An 11,826-nucleotide genomic window follows, 5' to 3' on the forward strand; every position below is an offset into this window, starting at 1 on the left:
GATGGTCAAGTCCACGGTACTACAATGAAAAGAACAATGCGTGTAACTCTTTAGAATATACTGACTAAAAAAATTGTGCTATACTCTCTTTCTTTTATATATATATATATATATGTGTCGGTGTCACCAAACCATTGGCTAGTAAGGCCTTATTTAGTTTGTGAAAAGAAATTTTTTTGATACTCTAGCACATTTATAACTATAGTAATTAGTGTCGAATCATAAACTAATTAGGCTTAAAAGATTTGTCTCACAAAATACATGCAAACTATACAATTAGTTATTTTTAATCTATATTTAATGCTCTATGTATGTGTCCAAACATTTGATGTGATGAGGCGAAATATTTTTGGGTGGAAACTAAATAGGGCCTAAATTTATGTGATTGCGCGTTTAGGCTTGGATGGTGAGCAAAGGTGGGCACGAGGGATTATTCTGGTTTAGGCGGAATGGCCCTACTCGAGTCGTGGTGCTTGTGCTACTCGCTCTTTGATTGATTTGTAATAGGGGTTACAAGTGGGTGAGAGAAGGAGAAGGTTCCCAAGCCTCTACGGTGTGTATGTGATTGGTGTTATATGTCTATGAACTATGGAGTTCAGAGAGCTTGCCTGAGAAGGGTCCCAAGGCCTCCCTTTTATAGCTCAAGGGAGGAGCCTTGGGGTACACGGTGAAGGAAGAAGGAAGATAGGAAAAGAAGAAAGAGAAAAAAGACGTAGGAGTGTAGGGGAAGGAGCTTCTACGACGGTGCTGCTTCCTCCCTGTCAGCAAGGGCCCACTGACCTGGTCGTCGAGGGCGGGGGTGTCCCCCCACGTCATCGCGCTACTGCTGCTGTGGCAATAGTGGTACGCCACTTGGTCGGCCATGTTGTTCTACACCATTGCGCCGGGTGGCAACACAGCCTATGTCGTCTCCGATTGGTGTCGTACATGGTTTTGGTGGCACAATGCCGGTTCGTCCGACACTGTCACATGCGCGTGCCCTTAAGTGTGGCCTAGTGCAGCCTTAGATGATTTGGGGCGTGCCAACTCCCGTACGACTGGATGACACCGCAGTACGAGCCTTCCACGTGTGGGGTGGCGGTGGATAGTTGGTGCCCACCCTAAGCCCGGGTGCTGTTGATGTTTGGTAACGCAATCAGGAAATGATCCGCAAGCGCACGGATATCGGTGAGCACTTCACCCGGGAGGTTATCCAGAGTATCGTATTTATATTTTTACCACTAGGAGAAAGCGTGCATCTGACTAACCAAATCTATTACTACTAACCTTTAGGCTACGACCACTATGATTTGATGTGAGCGACGTATAGAGAAGACTACAACTGTACCCTCGTTCCAACCTTGGTAAGGATGATCTACTGCTCTATTGGGGACGCTTACAGAATCTAGACACCACAGAGGATGTTTGACCTGCACCTATAAACCCTATCGATCCTGCTAACGGGATTATGGGCTACAAAGGTAGCTACGGAAATGTCACGTTCCTCGCTACTACCACGGTCCGGCTAGACAGGGGATATCTATGAGTATCCTAGCCCAAACACCACGTTTACGCTAGTGATGATTACTCTAAACTCTACATGAAGAGATTAAAGTAAACTCATAAACTAAAGAACAATAAAACAAAGAACTTACTAGAATTTAGAAGTCGAAATAATGAAGAATCCTAGGAGCAAGCCTCGGGTTTGGAGACTTGATCCCACAGGTACAACCTCGGAGTAGACACCGACAGGCCAGCCTTCCTTCGATCTACACCTCCACTCTATCTCTCTCAATCTAGAAGAACTAAGTCTAATCTCACATTGGATGCTAAGCCCTATGAGGTTGGAACCCTAAGGAGCATCTCTCTAAATCCTCTCTAGAAAATATGCTAATGAATAATGGGGATTGCCCTCCTCCAGGGGCCAGGGATCCTGCTTATATAGTCCCCTCAAGTGAATCTGGGCCGTCGGATCAAACCAACCTTAATTGAACGGTTTTCCTTAATTCTTAGAGGCAGTGGAGCATAATCCGCGTGATGGAGCCTGATTGGCGGCCTGGCCAGGGCAGGCGCCCATGGGGGTAGGGCGGGCGCCCTGCCTGTGGGCCCGCTCGGCCTCCCGCTCACTCATGTTGCTTCTAGACTCTTCTAGACCAAGGAAAATTGGCGCACAAGTTAATATCTCTATGTAAACCCGACGTGTGGGCCTTTCCTCCATATTTCCTCATAACCCCCTACAGAAATAGATAAACAGCAAAACTCATGGAATTCTGTCAGATCAAACCCTAATTCTAGGTGTTGCTTGCATATAGGTCCTTTTTCTTATTTATTTGATGATTAAAATTGATACTTAAGAACCGTCAACAGGCGCTCATTGCCCGCTCCTTGGTTTCACCTCTATCCACCAGGCGAAGTGGGGATCGCCTTGAGGGGTCGGCAAGGCGGAAGCCTTGTGCCGGTCGTCAAGCGAGGCAAAGGGGGAACCCACGGGGTCGGATCGGGTGAGGCTTGCACCCTATTAGACCAGGAAGACATGGAACATGTCCCAACCCTTGGATAGGGCTAGCTCGATGTTCCCAAGGGTCGGGCGAGGCGAAACCTATGTCTCGGTAGTCGGACGGACCAAGACTAATCGCTAGGGCCCTTCGAGACGATCGCAAGCCCTTTCTCTGAGGGTCCAGGATCGAGCTGCGGCCACATCCTCATATTGCTTTGACGAGATTGATGACCTGTTAAGGCCTTCCTTTCTGGGTATCCCTAATAATGAGACCCGACCGTATTGGAGTATGGGACAAAATGTGCATAAATTTCAAGACGTGTAAAGGCCACTTATCACAAATCTTTTTCTCCTATTACACCCAGGCCACTAAGTTTATGAGAAATACACTTTTAAGCCACTAAATGAAGACAAGTCCTAGTCTTCATATCATTATCTCCTCATCTACATGGCATGCTGACTATGTGCTAGTGTGGTCACCTATTTCCCTCTTCGTCCACGAGAAGATGTAATATAATGGCGCCATTCAGCCGGTCACATATATATGCAATTAAAGACAAAGGAGTAAAGAGGGGCATAAATGAGGTGACAACTCATAGCACAATCAGCATGTAACGTAAGCGAGGATATAACAACATGGGACACCTCATAATAAACCATTTGAAAATTTAGCGGGTTGAAACCTTATTCTCATAAATTTAGAGGCCTATGTGTAACAAGGAAAAAGATTAGGAACTGTATTTTAGTTTTACTCTCTTCAAAGAAACTAACTCTAAGAATTAATTCATGGTCGTGATGCTTTTCTAAATTATAAATCATTTTGACTTTTCTAGGTACGTAGCTTTTGTTATACATCTAGACAAATTGTATACCTTGCATGGCAAAAGTTATGTAGAAAAAACAAACGACTGAAATAGAGGGAATAGCACTAAGAGTGGAGCTTCCTTAGAACCAACTTGGCCCATAGCCCCCTCCTTGTCATCTAGCATGTCCATTCGTAGTGTTTGGTTAGGTTGAATATAGCCAAATAAATCTAACAAAATCCACTGAAAATAGCCAGATAAATCTAACAAAACCTACTGATTATTGATATTGAAATACTATTATTTGAGAGTTTTCAGGTGAAAGCTCATTGTAGTGGAAGTGGAGCCAGATCAAGGTATAGGTGATTGCAGTCTATATGTGTACGCCTAACACGAATTATGGAATTTGATGTATTTCAATGTCTTTGCTTTAATGAGTGGACAATAGATAATAAATACTTTTAGATTAAAATTCCAATAATCTCAAATTAAGGAAATCTATATACCATGTGTGTTGCAGTCTAGATGGGCCATGAAATCTAAAGTCTGCATGGGCTTGAATTAGACATAGATATTAAATGTGGATACATTTAGTATCTATAGCAATTTAAAATTGCTTATCTCTGTTATTTTTGAGATACTCTATGATATCTACCCGACTGTGATAACTTTACCAATTACTCTATGTTAGTTCTTGTCGTGGCCGCAATGTGTCATGACGCTATGAATCTAGATTTAGCTTACCAATTTTGTTCTTAGTAGTAGGTGCTATTTTTCTATCTATATTTTAATTAAGTTCAAACTCTAATACTTATCGCAACTTTTATTCAAAAGTATCCTTTCCTATTTTATTACAAAATAAATTCTAGGTCTTAGACCACTCTTATAATGACATAAGCAGTCGTTCAGTGTTTTGGAGGTTCAAGGTTCTGTATAAAAAATATATATACTCATTACTCATGTATGCTTATTCTGAACTAGAGTCTTTTATATATTACGGTGCTAGAAGGTGGATATTTATAAAAAAATATGTAGAAATACTTTATCTATATCTACTAATAAATTGTGAAAATTTCAGTCCGCCTTTTTTTTTTCTGCCAACCAATCTGTCCGGCTGCGTCCCGTCTATCTCTTGTCCGGCCCGTGGCAAGCTGAAAAAATAAATAAAAATTTTTCTATAGTTCTTTCTGTACATAGCTACAAAACTGTTCGCCATATGCAAATGCGTCCGTAGCGCGCGCCATTGCCCGCAGGCGCCACGTGCTCGCCGCGGACCGGCACAAAGCTGCTGCCGCACCAATGGCCGCCCGTCCAGTCCTCCATCACCACTGACAGCTGCTGCGCTCGCCCATGTGCCTCGCCTTGTCCCAAGGCCATGCGCTATCATCACCCCGCACAAGTGGACGCTATAGCCGTGCCCAAGCCACTGCAAGCCCGTGGCCTCTGTGCCATCGTCAGGGAGAGAAGGGTACACGTGCTTCGATTTGTATAATAATAATAATAATAATAATAATAATAATAATAATAATAATAATAATAATAATAATAATAATAATAATAATCGTGAAAATTTCAATCTACCTTATATATCCTGTCCGTCACTTTACGTCTCCGAGAGAGAGAAGGCGATTGGAGCGAGACGGATCAGAGCGCGCAGCAATGGCGGGCTGGTGCGAGGAGGCGGTGGCGCTGCTGCAACTCCCAGCGGTGGCAGAGATGGCCGTCAACGTGTTGCTCTACACGGTGCTGATTTGGGATGCCGTCATGATCGGCCTCGTCGTCGGCTGGTCCTGGCGCCCGCGCTGGACGGGGCTGTTCTTCCTCTACACCCGCTTCCGCATCCTTTGGGTCTGGGTGCCGCCCGGACTCGAGGCCCGGAGGCTCTGACTTGCCTGCACCGTGCTCTCCGCCTGCTCCGTCGTGCCCAGGATCCTATCCTCCGCTTCCGACGCTGCAGAGGCAAGCACCAGGACAAGGCCTCCCTCGACTTCCGTGAAGTCCCTTTGTTTTTAGATCCTAGCTATACTAACAAAGATCGTCATGGTCATATCACTCTTGATAAGTTAATGCATGATCAGTGCCTAAAACTTACAAATCATGGGACATCTGCATGCTTCCTTGGATCAGGGCAACCTGATAGCCTTGTTGAGGGATTCATGCAGGAGGTGATATCAAGCCTCGGTCTAGAGCTTGTGGGCAATGATGAGTCCAATGAATCTGGTCGTGATGTTCCTTATGGGTTGATTCAGTTTAATGAACGATACAAGATCTTAAATGTACCTTTTATGATTACTGAAAATAGAGTTCCTGATATGACCAAACTGATTCAGAAACTAGATATTATGGAACACCCGTTAGCCATTTATGTTGTAATCAGTAATTCATAATGGTCCATTCTTAAATTAATCTGGAATGAAACATTCCTTACTAGATGGTCATGTATATGCAAATTTCAGCATTGATATGCATATTGTTTTGCAAAGTGTGCACGTGCTTGGCTATATATTTTGGTCAAGTTAGATAAGGGAGGTGATTTGGGGTTGCCTTTGATTAGGCATTCAACAACACTGAGAAATAATAATTACTTAGGTTTTTTAGCACTTTTTGTTGATTCAAGAATAAAACCTATTATGTACTCTAATGGTTGACGTACCAAAGATAATTGTATAAGCAAGAATCATCGGATATTTTGTGAAGCATCTTAAAGTGGAGTAAAAAGATATTTAAGCCTGATTAATTTTATGTCTTTGGTTGTAATAATTAGCATGAGCATAGATCAATAATTTGTATATCCTCCGTTGCAACGCACGGGCATTTTTACTAGTGGTTATCTAATTCCGTATGTTGGTAGTCTAGTAAATTTGATGTTATATTTTGTAATGGAAGAGGTAGGTAAGTTACATTTTAAATTTAAAGGGTTATCTAGATTATCTTCCGTAATGACCAATAAATGTGATCTACATGTAAATTTTAGTAGTTACTTTAGATTATATTTTGCAGGATAGGTGGGTAGTTAAAATGCAAATTTAGGAGGGCTTTCTTTGTGTTATTTTTCATAATGGTATTTGTGGATAATATCTTAGAAAACAAAATCGATCCAACAACAATTAATGTCAATGATGGTTAGAGTCTATTGAATTGATGGTTGAATATTTCTATCTTCTTTTAAGAAAAATTTATACTCCTTCTATACTAGTATTAGAAGTCGTTTAGGACATGATTGCGCATACCAAGGAGTGTCAAAGAGTGATTAATTAGGGGGTAGTTTTCCTTATTTGTCCTTCTTAAATATGGTTGTGGGTGCCTCCTATACAACAGATGTTCGTAGCCTAGTTGGTAAGTGCTGTGTGCGCGTGCGGCGTGCGGCTTCTGGCGAGCGGCGAGTAGGAGCAGCAGTGTGCGCGTGCGGTGTGTGGCTTCAGGCGAGCAGCCAGCAGAAGGGTGAGGCATGCAAGGGGAAACCAATATAATACTCCGTGGCCAGTCGCAAGAGACTGAAGAGTAACGCGTGGCCGTGAAACCGTTACGACGCCGCGCTTTTAACGCGCGGCACGGGAGTCTAAGCGCAGGGGCAGCAGCGTCCAATTTAGCTAAATCACGCCAGAACGACTTCTTTTGATTCAAACTGTGCGGAGGCCAGAACGATATCTATTTCCAATATGGAGGGAGTATATTTTTTCTATCTGGTTTTCAGGAGTTATCAAAATAGTTGAATTGAAGGATGACTGGGCGAAGATTACGAGGATGACACTGATCAAATGAGATCGTTTGAATGAATTAATTAGTGATCAATTAGCACAATGTGTTATCACTTATCAAAGGTTTGCTAATGATGATTAGCGTTAACTATACTCAGGCCTACCAGATGGTCCCGAGCTGACTTGTAAACGCCCCTTGGCCCTCTACCACTACAAGCCACAGGACAAGCAATGGCTTTCCTGCTACATTAGTCCTGATCGACACCCGTGATGCCGTTGACGGCGCCGGCGGAGAGCACGGACAGCGACGGGTGTACCACTATCATGATTTGAATCCATACGTACACTACTGCCGCGCTGTCAAATCAGGTGCATTCGTACCGTATCGCCCCTGAGTGCGTGTACTGTGTACTACACACAGCGACAGTTATGGTTTGATGTGGCTTTTGCTGTTTGCGTACGCCGCCGGTGCACCAACAGAGATGCCCTCGTGCGGTCGTGCTACAGCGCTAGACTGGTCGCAAGTGGTAGCTCCTACTAGCTAGCTGCTTCGTTCGATGTGTCACCAAATTGAGGGCATTTGTGGCTGGTTGTGCCAAGAAGTTTCTCGATTCTCGTTGATTTGGGGCAAGAGGAACAGGGACTAGACCATCGATACGGTCGGCAAGCGTGTTAACGTGTCGCCGCCACCACCAGATCTTATATATGAGCAGTGCTTATCATCAACCTTGGGTTATCAGAAACTAGTTCTGAAATAATGCCTGATCCTGAGGCTCACCATCGGTGTGGTTCCACCGGTTTCAGTGTTTCTGAATTGTATAATAGGATCCACTATCATCAGGTACTCCATGTGTTTAAGATCATATCGTTTTGGATTTGGCTATGTGGCCGGAGAAAACTTATTGACAGGCATTCAGGTTGATCGTCTAAACCTCCCAAATCCGTGTTAGAAAAGAGAGTGTTTGCTGAGGTCGCATGAGTCGATATAAAAAAAATTATATTATTTGGTTACCTGCATGACAGCATGAGCGGATATAATCAGTATTCGATATAATTTGTTTGACCTATAAAACAACGTGGACCTTACACCCTCCAACCCTATATCCACCAGGTCTGGCTAGTAATTAAGTGAAGCTCAAATCAAGCGTTATGAACAGCGGCGGAGGGTGAATGAAAATCAAGGAGGGGCTAATTTCAAAATAGGCTACTGTAGCTATTAAACTTCGGTTAAAAATAAGCAAGAATCTAAACACCTAAAGCAAAAATTTCCATGAGCAATCTGTTCTCAGGTATCACTTTCCTTGCTCTCTGTCTTTTCTTCTCTCTTCTTGGAGACCGTAGGTACTCCTCATCTCCTTTTCCTGTGAACTACACATACTACTCATCATCGTTCATCGGAGACAGGGGGCGCAACTGCCCAGTTTCACCTCCAAGAGGCTCCGCCACTGGTTATGAATAGGTACAAATATACATCAAGCGTATGAATAGATACACATCTGGATATACAAATACACATATGAATGTATAGACAACTATAATGGAACTAGTGATCCAAATATGTCTCTTTAAAAGCTTATTGTATTCACCGGCCATCCAAACATGTCTCTTCAAAAGTTTATTATATCCACTCATGTTTGTAAAGTTTGGTTGGCCGCTGATGCCACACCACATGGATCCAGTGGTGCAGACGATAGATCTGGGCCCTAGGAGGCCAGATTCGCCTCGTTGGTCGTTGGAACTTGTCGGAAATGGGGAAGAGGAGGGGAGCTAAGGGTTGTCCATCGGGCGCTGCCACACCAACTCAAGCGACGACGAGGTGAGAGAGGGAGGGACGAGGGGTGGGAGGCGGCCCAATAGGGATGCCGCGCGAGACGCCTGCGCTTAGCCGCATTGCCGTCTCGGCCGCCAAACGCAATTCCTGTACATAGGGGCTCACGATCGACTTGGGCGAAAAGCCTGGCCGCCGACATCCTAGGGAGCCATGCGAGCTTCCGAGCCGCTTCCTCTCGTAGCGACGAGGGGTAGGGAGGGATGGAGTTATGGCCGCGGCAGCTAGGGTTTCTTGCCAAAAGGGGGGGGGGGCGATGCTTACGTTAGGCGTCCTCCTCCCGAGTCCCGAGATATATAACTAACTAATCCATGACGCATTCTCGGTTTCCTCAACTCAGTGCACACTGCACAGTACCAGAGATTTGGCCGTACAAAACAAACGCCCGTCAGAAATGGCTTCCTCTTCGCACCGTTCTGGTCAACAGTTAGTTCCTGTAGCACGAAAGCTCTATCCTCGAACTGCATTCGATGATAGCTGATTGCTCGACGGCGGCAGTACCTGACGTCGGCGTCACCGAGCTCATCACGACACGCCCGGCCGAGAGCTCGCGACCCCTCTAGAACCCGAAGCACAGTTTTCGTTTGTCCCACGGTACCGTCATTTTGTGTGGTCTCGTACGCTGGCCGGCCGGACAGTGAAAACGAATTGAAAACACGCACAGAAGAAGATGGCGAAAAATGCAGGTACCTCGGCATCTACGAGCCCCGGCCCCCTGCGTTCGTTCAGTTGCAACTTGCACACGTTTTACTGTTTCACAAATTGATTGACACATCGATCACACGCGCGCGCTGGACGGACGATGACGACGACCTCGCCGGAGCCGGACGGCCGGGCCGCCCCTGGCCAGACGTCACACGGCTACCCCCGATTTTTGTCATGTCGACGCATGCGCGACCGCGACGGCACGGTGGCCGCCGGCTCGCCTCGTACGTCGCCGTCTCCCGGCGCGCGGCCCTTTTCGCGTCTAGAGACCGCTCCGTCCCCGTCATCCAACTTGCCCCTTGTGGCGTGGCAATGCGCCGCCACCAGAGAGCTCGCCGGCGCTGCGCGATTGAACCGAAGGCATCGTCGTACGCAGGGGCGATGGGTGATGATTATAGCGTTACTGTACGACGCGCCGACGGAGCGGCGGGCTACCACACGTTCGGCGAGGTAGGCCGGCGGGCGCACGGCAATGTCGGCGCCTCGCGCGCCATGCATGAGAGCACGGCCGGGGTCCCGCTCATTGGCCGGCCGCGTCGCCGTCGGTTCGTTTTCCGGTGACACGATCTGTGTCTATGTAGTAGATGCGTCGTCGATCGGTTTGGAGTTTGGAATCGGTACATTATATACTACAGCGGTGCCCGTTGATGGTGGCCGATCGAAGCCGGTGCGTCGATGATCTCATGATCATATATATGAGTCCAGGCGTATTTTGGTAAGGTCACCACGACAGGGACCAATGGGTCTGGCCGGGTATTTTTGCGAGCATGCTCTGGCATCGATCAAATAATTATCATTTCTTTTTTGTGAACATTAGCTCAAGGAGAGAATAAGGAATCTGAGTGATGTAATAACACTGGAATTGTAGATTAAAAAAAGTTCAAGCTTATTTGTCCACGCCACGTTCCAGCTCACGACTTTAGATAACAAAAATCAACTACTAGATAAACTTTTACAACAATATACTTACATGATGTGCATCATTTGGTTTGCACCTAATATTTTGCCATCTTCTAGTACAAAGCTATCGAGGTGGGCTAGACAGGACCGCTTAAATTTATCCAGTGGCCTCAGCTAAGAAAATTCGTTTTTATGGTCTTGTACCTGTTGGAAAGTTAATGGAATATTCTACAAGTTTATAAAAAATGCTTGTAGCGGGTCAATAAAAATACCCACCGGATCATCCGTTCGAAATCATTTAGTTGGTAACTTCTTGATGCTTTGATATTTTGGTTGTATGTTCTAGCTTCAGACTTCAAATTTGATGATCTTGAACTTCTTTGAAAGCTTGTGATTATCTCGACACCTAAAACCTAATATCAGTTCAATTTGACAGATTCGAACTATAAAGTAATGAGACAAATCCAACTCAGCCCTCTCTTAGTCCTGGTGTCCTTTCTTTTTTATTTCTTTCTTGCACCCCTAGAACTTTAGAGAACTTGTGAGCACATCTACAACACACATGTTAGTCCTAAGCTTATGTTGTCACACAGATCACTAAAATATATGACATGATCATGTAACAAGAATATAATCTGTATACACTTGAACCATGTCCAAAGTCACCTTTGTCCCTTTCTCAGAATCAAGTTGAGATGTCCATATAAGCCTTGTTTATGTACCATTGATTATTGGACATACAGGATGTTGCTTCTCGTCCAACATTCATGTTATCTATGCACAAAATCATTCATATTCCTTACAAAACTTGTTTTTAAGGGAAAAAAAAGAGGGGTGAAACCCCTATTGTAGATTTATTCAAAAAACAGAGCTCGTACAAACAAAAGTAGTAGCGAGCAAGAAGCAGAAGTGATAAATTCTCCTTGAGCTAGTTCAGGAGACAAAGAAATGCAAGAGGAAGATCAAGAGGATCCTAGGAAGGTAGTAAAGTTAGCCTAGATTTTGCACCCATTCTTGTAGTAAAGGTAGGATCATCCTCTTTGCACGGCACAATAGCAAAGAGATCTTTAGCTTGAAAATTGCTTTGCAAGTCTAAATTATTGAGGACTCTATTGTTTCTACACATCCAAATTGCTCAAGAACATCTGTACTATGATTTCCATGAAGAAAGGTTTATTGATTTGAGTCTTTAGAGCTTCTAGATATATGGAGTCCAATTGGCCCTCCCAGCAGTGCGAGGCAAATTTACAGTTCCATGTTTCTTCTTCTCACTAGATCCCTTATGCTAATTATGTCCTTCATGAGTAGCCAAAAGAAGATCTTGTGTTTGTTTTGGCAGGCACTTTTCCACAACAAATCATTTTCAAGCCTTATAAGTAACTTTTTAAAAAAGGACCATGCTAGGAAGCCATAGTC

The sequence above is a fragment of the Sorghum bicolor genome, chromosome 7 (assembly GCF_000003195.3).
Source record: "Sorghum bicolor cultivar BTx623 chromosome 7, Sorghum_bicolor_NCBIv3, whole genome shotgun sequence".
In the NCBI taxonomy this organism is placed as follows: domain Eukaryota; kingdom Viridiplantae; phylum Streptophyta; class Magnoliopsida; order Poales; family Poaceae; genus Sorghum; species Sorghum bicolor.